Here is a 10,276-nt window from a genome sequence, read left to right on the forward strand (position 1 = left end):
GCTTTCCTTCCCCATCAATGATGGAACGAAAGAGAAGGGTTGAGAGAAATTATATTCCAAATACTTCTGACAGTAAGATCAAGAATTCCTAAATTATGGACTAAAATAGAACTATTGGAGAAAACAGTTCCCCCTATACTCACCTCCTCATGACCTAGGGAATTTTAGAAATGTGACTCAGGGAGTTTCACAACCCCCAAGGAGATAGACAGTCAGGTGTGCTGTACTGTTAAAATACTTAGAGAAAAGGCAAGAAAAGGTCCTCCTGATCCTCCTGGGGCTTCATTGTCCTCAAATTAAGGCTATTGGGTACTTCCAAAGGCATAATTCTACCTTCAGGATCTGAGAGTCTAGGCCCTGGTATATCCGTCTCTCATAGCTGGCACTCAGGTACCTAAAAGTTCTGAAATCAAAAATAATCTTAATTGACTTTGATTAAAATAAGGATGCCAAATAGCACTTTTAGGAGTGAACAAAGGTGGTGCCAAAATCAGACACATTCATAGCATTGCAACCCCCAAAGGCAGGTTTCTGGTTTGCAAGGATGCGGGTTGTGCAGATCTGAGTTCAAATCCTGATTCCACCACTTTCTAGCTGAGTGACATTGGACAAGTTACTCCCGGTCTCTGAGCTACTGTGGCATGGTATGTAAAATGAGAATAGCCATAGTACTGACTTCAAAAGGAGGTAGTGAGAATTATTTGTAATATTATTAAGTATATAGAACATGCTTGTATTATTCATAAACAGTATTATTATTATTTAGTTCCCTGTGATAGGGACTAGAGGAACATGGCATATTCCAGGACTTCTCTGGGAAACTTGGTCACCTTTACAATGAAGAGGACACTCTCAGGAAGAAAGGGTTTAGCTATGTCATTTTCCAGCTCTTTCTCTTTTCTAGTGTAGAGAAAGCATATCATTCATTTCAGTTATCCAATGACAGTCCCTGAGAAAGATATAGCATCAAAGATTTGGAAGACTAGAGGCAGGCCGTCAGTCACTCCATACTCAATTTCAATTTTCAATGAAATGTGGCCTCTAGTTTTACCCTAATTCTTTCTCTCAGTCAGTTTGCATCCACTGTCAATCTCTGGAGTAAAACTTCAGCCTTTGGGATGATATGATGACAGCTGCATAAAGGCCAACTTGCCCGTCTTGTTAGAATTGCTATCACTTGGTTCCAATGATGAGAAAAATGGAAATAGTCCTTCCTGCTGGTGGGTGGAGGTTGATACGGGTGACCTGTATGTCCCCACTATGTCAAGAATGTCTCTAGGGCTCTGAAAGAGGATACAGATATTCCTCAGCTGGAGACAAGGGCTTCTTGTTATTGTAAATTAATCTTGTAAATATCTGATTTCTAAGAAGCTGTAAGGAAATGACTCCCTACTGCTATATGTGTGTGCCTCTTAGTGTATCTGATTTCTGGGGCATGGTGATGTGTTCTGACATTGCTGTCCCAGTGAGGTCTGCAAGGGAAAGGCCACAACCATGAGGGGAAAGGACAGGGCCTTTTCCACAGATGAGGTCATCATAGCATCAGTCATCCAGGAAAGAAGCAGGTCATCAGACAGGGGAAAAAGGAAATGTGCCTGGGAAGGTAGGAGAAAGGGCTCAGATTCTCTTTATCTTACCTTGGACAGTCTGGATATCAGCAGTAGTTTTCCTGGGGCAAAGATGTTAAAGATACGGCTTGAAGCCAGAAGAAAAAGGACTGAGACGGGCCATTTTTCCTGAGGCCCCATTAATGAGAAAGGTATACGTGGAGAAGCAGCTCTCCTTCAAGCTTGACCAGCTCTTTAAGGTTCTGTGTGTTAGTTTCCTGCTACAACCCCAGGACTTTAGCAAAGCCCTGTTTAAATATTCCATCTTGTCTCACTTGAACTGACATGTTAAACAAGAGTGTACCCCCAGTCAAGGCCAGCACAGCGGTAGAAGCCCCCTCCCAAAGAGAAAGTGAGACAGGATCAGATCTTATGATAAGAGATCTCCTGCCTGGGGAAGCAGCAGTATCTTTGAGAGATTAACTTCTCCCTTTGGTTTACACATATGCTGCTAGGGTTATAAAAGGATTGAACTGATGACATATTATCCACAGCCCAGAAAAGGCTAAAATGTTTAATAATCCAAATATACCCCTGCCTCATCATCTTACAGACACACAAAGAACTACATCGAGATGTTCCATTAATCAAATTGTTTATGTCTTGCCTCCCTGTGTTCACTCAGGTCCCTCCTTCAATATTTCTGGGAGTCTCTGCAGTCATTTCACATGTTCTCAGTCTGTCAGCTATTGTGTCCATGTGGGGTCCCACCACCCCCCATTCCTCTTCTCTTGTCCCAGGTCCTCCTTGCTGATGTCTCCCTATCACGAAGAACTTCAGGGACCTCATTGTTGCCACTGCTGACAGAGGGCACATGAAAAAGACACCAAGGAGCTAGAGTAGGGCCCCTTCCTAGCAGAGGTGGGAAACTGTCCCTCTTCCTGGTCAAGTCACCTTGGCCCACATTTGGGGAAAAAATGGATGGAAGTTCTGACTATGAATAGGCAGTTCATAAAAGAGAAACCTGGATGGCTAATAAAAATAAAAAGCATGCCTTAGTTCACTAAAAATCAGAAATGTGAACACTAAGCTATCAACAATGTTCACAACTATCAGATTGATAATAATTAAAAGAAATAGACAACCTCAAGTGTTGGGTGGAAATGGAAAAGACAAGGACCTTTGGTGAGAGTGAAAATGGATACAGCCACTTTGAAAAGAAACTGGGCAACCTACAGAAAAATTGATGATGCATTACCTTACAACCAAATGATTCTATTTCCAGGTGTATGCTGGAGGGAAAAAACCTCACATGTGCTCAAAGAGGTGGATACAGCAATGTTTATTGCATGTTGTTGTATTAGCAACAACTTGGAAGCAACCTATATGCCCATCAAGAGGAGAATGGATAAATAAATAGAATACTATACCACAAAGCAAATGGATGAACTAAGGCTACATGTGTCAACAAGGATAGGCCTCAAAAAGGGAATGTTGAAAGTTGACACCTATGTACAGTATGATTCCATTTATATGAAGTTTCTCTGCATATATACATACCTTTGTAGAAACAGTATAAAAAACATGAACAGAGGTGCAAAATTCCAAATTTCCGAGAGTGAGTACTTCTTGGACAAGAGAAAGAAGTTAAGAAGGGGACAGACATACCAGGAGCTGAAACGCTATCTGATATGTTTCATTATTTTAAAAAACTCTGAAACAAACAAGGCAAAATATTAAGATATTACATAGAAGAGTGTCCTTTCTGTTATTTCCTATGACTTTCTGTGCATTTACAATATTTTACAATAATGTGACAGATATATCCTAAAGTAACCTTCAATGAGTCAAGTCCTTACATAATTCCCTCCCTATGAGTGCAGCAGAACTTGTGACTTGATTCTAACCAATAGAATACAGTAAAGGGGATAGATTGTCATTCTCATGATTAGGTTATGTCTTATGGCAAAGGTGATAGGCTGTCACTGCCATGATTTCATTACATTATATAAGACTCTGCCTTAGAAAACTAGAGTGAGATACTCTTGCTGGCTTTGACAAAGAAGCTGCCATGTTGTGGGAGAGCAACATGGCAGGGAACTGTGGGTGGCCCTCTAGGACCTAAGAGCTGCCCCCAGCCGGCACCCTGCAAGAAGCACGGACTCTCAGTGATATAGCCACAAGGAAATGAATTCTGGCAGCAACTTGACTGACCTCGGGTCTGAATTTTTCCCCAGTCAAGACTCCAGATGAGAATACAACCCAGCTAATCTCTTGATTCCAGCATTCTTGGATCCAAGCAGAGGACCCAGGTAAGCTGTATCTGCACTCTCGACCCACAGAAACTGAGACCATGAAGGTGTGTTGTTTTAAACCTAAATTACTAAACTACTAAATTTGCAGTAACTTGTTACACAGTGGAAAAAAACTAATACAAATAAAATATTCATGAAAAGAAACAGAAGTTTAGAGGAAAACCATAAAACTGTGATGTCGTAATGCTCAAGTTTCAAGAAGGAAGCAATTAGCTAAACAAAAGCTCTCAGGCTAAGGTAGGGGATGACCAAGACATATCCTGGGCATTAGCAGTTTCAAAGCGGTGGATGGGTCGGAGGCTGGGTGCCAGGGGCTTGAGAAGTGAGTAGGAGATGAGGAACTGGAGACAGCTGGCCAACAAGTGTCAGGAAGGAAGGTTGAGAGGGATGGAGCTGCTCGCTGCAGGGAGGTGTGAGGCTGAGGGAGATTTGTTGGGTTTAGTTATTTTTATAAACCAGGAGAAACTTAAACATGTTTACTTGGTGTTTCAAAAGTTCTTATTTATAATGGGATGGTGTAGTACAGGTATACCTCGTTTTATTGCACTTTGCTTTATTACACTATGCAGGTTTGTTTTTGCAAATTGAAGGCAAGTAGCAACCCTGCATCGAGCAAGTCTATCGGTGCTATTTTTCCAGCAGCATTTTCTCACTTTGTGTCCCTGGGTCACATTTTGGTAATTCTCAAAATACTTCAAACTTTTTCACTATTATTATATTTGTTATGGTGATCTGTGACCAGCGATCTTTGATGTTACTACTATGACTCACTGAAGGTTCAGATGATGATCAACATTTTTTAGCAATAAAGTACTTTTTAACTAAGGTATGTACATTTTTTAGACATAATGCTACTGCACACTTCAGTATAGCGTAAACGTAACTTTTATACACACTGGGAAACAAAAAAATTTCATGTGACTCATTTTATTGAGATATTGACTTTACTGCAGTAGTCTGGAACCAAACCCACAGTGTCTCCGAGGTCTGCCCATATCTGGTGTATATCCATGCTATAAGCTACTATTCAACAATAAAAAGGAATAAAATATGAATACATGCTACAACATGGATGAACCTCATGAGCATTATGCTAAGTGAAGGAAACCAGACACAAAAGACCACATACTGTGTTATTTCATTTACATAAAATGTCATACACAAAAAGGCAATTATGTAGAGACAGAAACAGATTAATGGTTACCTGAGGTTGAAGGTGAAAGTGGTTATCAACTGTAAACTTTTTTTTTCTTACCACTGTTCCGTTAAAGAGACTTTCTCATCTCATTTGTCCCCAGGTCCTGTCTCCTGGGAGTCCACCCTTCTATTGGGGTAACATCCTCTCTCCAGATGATTCTCATGTGTGACATGCCTTTGAGGATGACCCATAGCCAGCTACCTTCCGTGGGTAAGGTGGGGGCAACCTTGTGTGAGACTCAGGGGAATACAAAGGCAACCTCATCTCATGCTCTGCCTCGAGCCAGCATCTTGGCTCTGGATGGCTAGGAATGCAACAGGTAACAGTTACTCTATTCCTCAGGTTTCAGGGGATTTAATTCAACCTATCCAAGCAGATATCTTTAATTCCACTACCACCCTCTTCTGCCCCATGGTTGGAAGAGGAGGGAGAAATTTTTAGATCAACAGTCTAAAAATTTTAGATCAACAGTCTAAAAATTCTCTCCAAATACACCTTCACTCTTTGATTTATTCACGCTCTACTGTCTTCAACTGCTGAATGAAATTTTAGCCTTTTCCCCTGGAGGCTGGGGATGAGCTAGTGCTAGAAAACTCTATTTGGGGGGCCTGCCAAAGTTCTCTCAAAGGAGTCTAGCACCTCACTTTAAAATATAAGGATCCTTGGGCTTCCCTGGTGGCGCAGTGGTTGAGAATCTGCCTGCCAATGCGGGGGACACGGGTTCGAGCCCTGGTCTGGGAAGATCCCACATGCCGCGGAGCAGCTGGGCCCGTGAGCCACAATTACTGAGCCTGCGCGTCTGGAGCCTGTGCTCCGCAACAAGAGAGGCCGCGATAGTGAGAGGCCGGCGCACCGCGATGAGGAGTGGCCCTCGCTCTCCGCAACTAGAGAAAGCCCTCGCACAGAAACAAAGACCCAACACAGCTAAAAATAAATAAATAAATTTTTTTAAAAAATGGCCATCTGGGGCTTCCCTGGTGGCGCAGTGGTTGAGAATCTGCCTGCTAATGCAGGGGACACGGGTTCGAGCCCTGGTCTGGGAAGATCCCACATGCCACGGAGCAGCTGGGCCCGTGAGCCACAATTGCTGAGCCTGCGCGTCTGGAGCCTGTGCCCCGCGACGGGAGGGGCCGCGATAGAGAAAGGCCCGCGCACCGCGATGAAGAGCGGTCCCCGCACCGCGATGAAGAGTGGCCCCCGCTTGCCGCAACTGGAGAAAGCCCTCGCACGAACCGAAGACCCAGCACAGCCAAAAATAAATAAATAAATAAATAAATAAATAAGAAAAATCCTTTAAAAAAAAAAAAAAAAAAAAAATGGCCATCTGGTGCTTACATTAAAAAAATATATATATATATAAGGATCCTTGGTCCCCATTTATCTCAGCTTTGGGGACTCATCCAAAACTCTGAGACAAGATGACTGACCCATATGAACCATCTATTTCGTCTTTGTTGGCTGTCTGAAACATCCAGGATGTGTGAGGACCCAATTGTAATTTGAGTGTGTGTTTCTTCCAGGTAAAAGCACAAGTAAATGGATGTGTTACCCTGAAGGGAAAGGTGTGCTCAAGGTGTTAAAGCATTGGGTTTTAACTTAGACATCATTCAGATGGCTATGCCATGATTATCGTGCTCAGTGGGTGTGGGCTGTTGTGAGATATCATCAACCTCACCCAGCTTTGCTCATTCAAAACTACACACTGCCCCAGTCCACTAACACAGGCAAAAGTACAAGAGTTGGGCTGGCCACACTCCACATCGAGTGTGTGATCCAGACCTTGAACCATCAAACTATGGTTGCTCTGGCCTGTGGCCACATTTCTATTCAGGTGATGGTTCCAAACATGGGACAAATTTGTAGCAGCCCATATCACTTATTCATCTTGAAATACACATTGGTTCTTCTCTAGCACAGGAGTCAGCAAACTTTGTCTGCAAAGGGCCAGATGATAAATAAATTTTGACTTTGAGGACCATACCAATTCCATTAAATTACTCAGTGCTGCCATTGTAACATGGAAGCAGCCATAGATAGTACACAAATGAATAAGCATGGCTGTGTGCCAATAAAACTTTACTTACAAAATACAGGCAGAGGCCATACTTGAGCCATGGGCTGTGGTTTACCAAAGTCCTATTCTAGCAGATTGTCAAAAGATAGATAATCAGTGACTCCAAATAATACAGGAGATATTTTGCCAAATAATCTTGTTTCCTTATTTATTGCCCAATAAATTGTACATTTATGGGAAACAACTTTTGAGATACTCTAATAAATGTTGGTGGAAAGGAATCAATACAGGAGAAAAGTTGAAACTACTGAAAAGATTGGGGATAATTGATGGAGCATAGACGCTGAGAACCCAAAAGGGGGGATTGCAGAGCACAGGCGAGACACCTCTTTGACTGATGGCTTCCATGAGCATCTGCTGAGGGATGGTAGGTGGTGGGAGGAGTAAGAACAGAGAAGGTTAAATTGCCATCACGGACAATGGACATGAAAGCTGAACAGGGACGTGGAAGGCATGGGGACCAACCACAGTGAGGCTCAAATTAGCTCATTTTTAAAGTGAAACAATGCCACCTGCCTCACCAGATGATGGCGGAAGTGTTAAAACAGCCACCTAGGTATTCAAGAATCCTGGAATGTCTGAGCAAGAAGGGACTTTGAAATCATGGAGGCTTCCCAAAATGAGTCATGATTATCACTGATGAGGTAGAGATTGGTTTTTATGTGGTGCCCAGCCATGACATTAAATAATACCAATTCATATAGTGGGGCAGTACTTTCCTTCTCTGTTCTTTTTCTACCTTTCTAATCACCTCACGTAGAAAGTCTCCATCTGGTTCCGGCATGTCTATAACACCTCTCCTAAATGTGCTATTTTCCTATTTAACCAATCATGGCAGGAACCAGATTCAGAGCTTGCAATGGGTAATAGCATCTAAATAGAATTTAATAGTGGGGTTTTTTTCCTCCTATTTATTTTCATAGTTGTCTTCTACTTATGGCCATTGATTGGCTTTTCATTCATGATATAAATATTATATAATTTTTCCTTTTAAAGTAAATTTAAGGTGAGTAATTTTAATAGAAAAAAATTCAAATAACTAAGTCTCAAGGTAGTACACAAATAGGGAAAAATAATGAAGATGTTGAAAGAATCAGACATCACAGATAGGGATCCCCAGAGGAAAGGAATTTCTCCCAGATCACACAGCATGCTAGAGCTAAGCTGGAATCAAACACCAGGTCTCTCCATTCTGAGTTTCTTAGTCTTTCTGGTAAACCAGGCCTCACTCTCACTGAAAAGTTCTCAATTTTTGCATTGTACAGCCCAAAGCTGAAAACCCATCAGTAACCCTTTCACTCTCTCTTCTCAGAGGTGCACCTTGGTAGGATGCAGTCACCAGTCAACTTGGTGGACAAAAGTATTCTTGTCCATCAGCTCTGGCCTTTCACGCAGGAAAGTGGAGCAACACCATGATATGTGTGAGGAAGCAGCTAGTCAAGGGGCCAGAGCTCAGGGAGCTGCATGCTGCTTTATACCAGAGTCTAGTGAAGAATCAAGATGCTCCAGCAGCCACTGGCGCTGATGAGAAAATGTAAGGGAGAATTGGGAAGGGTGCTGAGGGTCTGGAGGAGACAGTGAAACTTGATCAAGGTAGCAGGCATTTCTGGAGGCCAAGGGGCCAGACCCACTCAGAACTCAAGGGCAGAGCCCCACTGCCCACATCTTAAATGAAAATCGCTGCTGTGCTGTTGGGCACGAGTGGTCCTTGTTTTGTTCTCTGCTATACTCCTGTGTCCTGGCATGTATTAGACACTCAGTGAAAATCTGCTAAATGTCTAATGAAAGTGAACCTTGAGTAAGAGAGAAAGAAAAGGGGGAGGGAGACAGGAGAGAAAGAAACACAAAGGGGAGGAGAAGCAAGAAAGAGGAGACTGCAATTTCCGTGCAGGCAGGGACTGTGTCTAATGTCTTTCCCAACATTTCCGCAACTGGTAAGACAGTACACAGAGCAGGGATGATTCTCAATGGATACCTTTTAAAGAAATGAAGGAATGAATGGAAGCAATATAAGAAGCATTCATAAATAACCATGATTTAATTACAAAGTGGGAATAGTCAAAACGATTCTAATAGATAGCATTTATTGAGCACCTACTATAAGCACTCAATGGATATTAATGATGTTAACTGTTGCTACTATAACTAGTCTTACTGAATACCAGGCACAATGCTAGGAGCATTTACATGGATTATCCCAGGTAATCCTCAGTATTCCTCGAGGCAGGACCTCTTATCAACCCCATTTTACGGGTGAGAGAACTGAAACCTAGAGAGGCCAAGTATCTTGCTCAAAATCACTCAGCTAATAAAGAGACTGGTGGAGCCAAGACCCATGTCCAGATCTATGTGGCCCCAAAATCTGGGATCTGTCCCTTATATGACTGTGATTAGTAATATGACACCCAGAAGGCTGGATAGATTTGACAGGTGTTTGAGAAGAATCGATCAGACACAAAGTAGAAAGAGGAGAAGAGAGGGAAGAGACACTGTGGGAGACATTACTAGGACTCACCAAGATTTGGGGCTCCCCTTTCTTTCTGGGCAGACCCCTGTTAAGGTGAGGCATAGACGTATGACTTTCTTTGGCCAATGGAACGTGAGCACGAGTTACATATATCACTTTGGGGCATTTAAGAGCTACTTGGTGATTTGTCTGCACTCTTTCCCTGCCGAGCCATTGTTGAAAGAATCTGGGCCAAGCCAATATATGGAGGTCAGGCACCCAAACCCACAGTGAATTTTAAATGAGTAAGAAATGAATTTGTGTTAAGCAACTATACTTTTGGGGACGTTTGTCACTGCAGCATCACTTTGCCTACCCTGAGTAATACAATGATAACTACGAAAGAGTTACAAAGCAGTGGTCCCTGTAAAAACTGAAATGTAGGAAACAATGTTTGCATAGAAGAATCTATTCATGGATGTCAAATCAAAAAGAGAGGTTTTCAGTCTGCTTAAAAACTAGAGCAGCAATATCAACCCTTTTGAAAAGGTTGTACAATGTGGTGGATAAGTGGCATCTGACCAACCTGGGATTAATTCCGGTCTTGGACACTCACCAGCTGGGTAGACTCAGTCTCTCTGAGTCTGTTTTCTCATCAGCAACATGGGATTGACAGTAACACTAACCTCATAGAGT

Source organism: Balaenoptera acutorostrata, chromosome 15 (genome assembly GCF_949987535.1).
Source record: "Balaenoptera acutorostrata chromosome 15, mBalAcu1.1, whole genome shotgun sequence".
NCBI lineage: Eukaryota > Metazoa > Chordata > Mammalia > Artiodactyla > Balaenopteridae > Balaenoptera > Balaenoptera acutorostrata.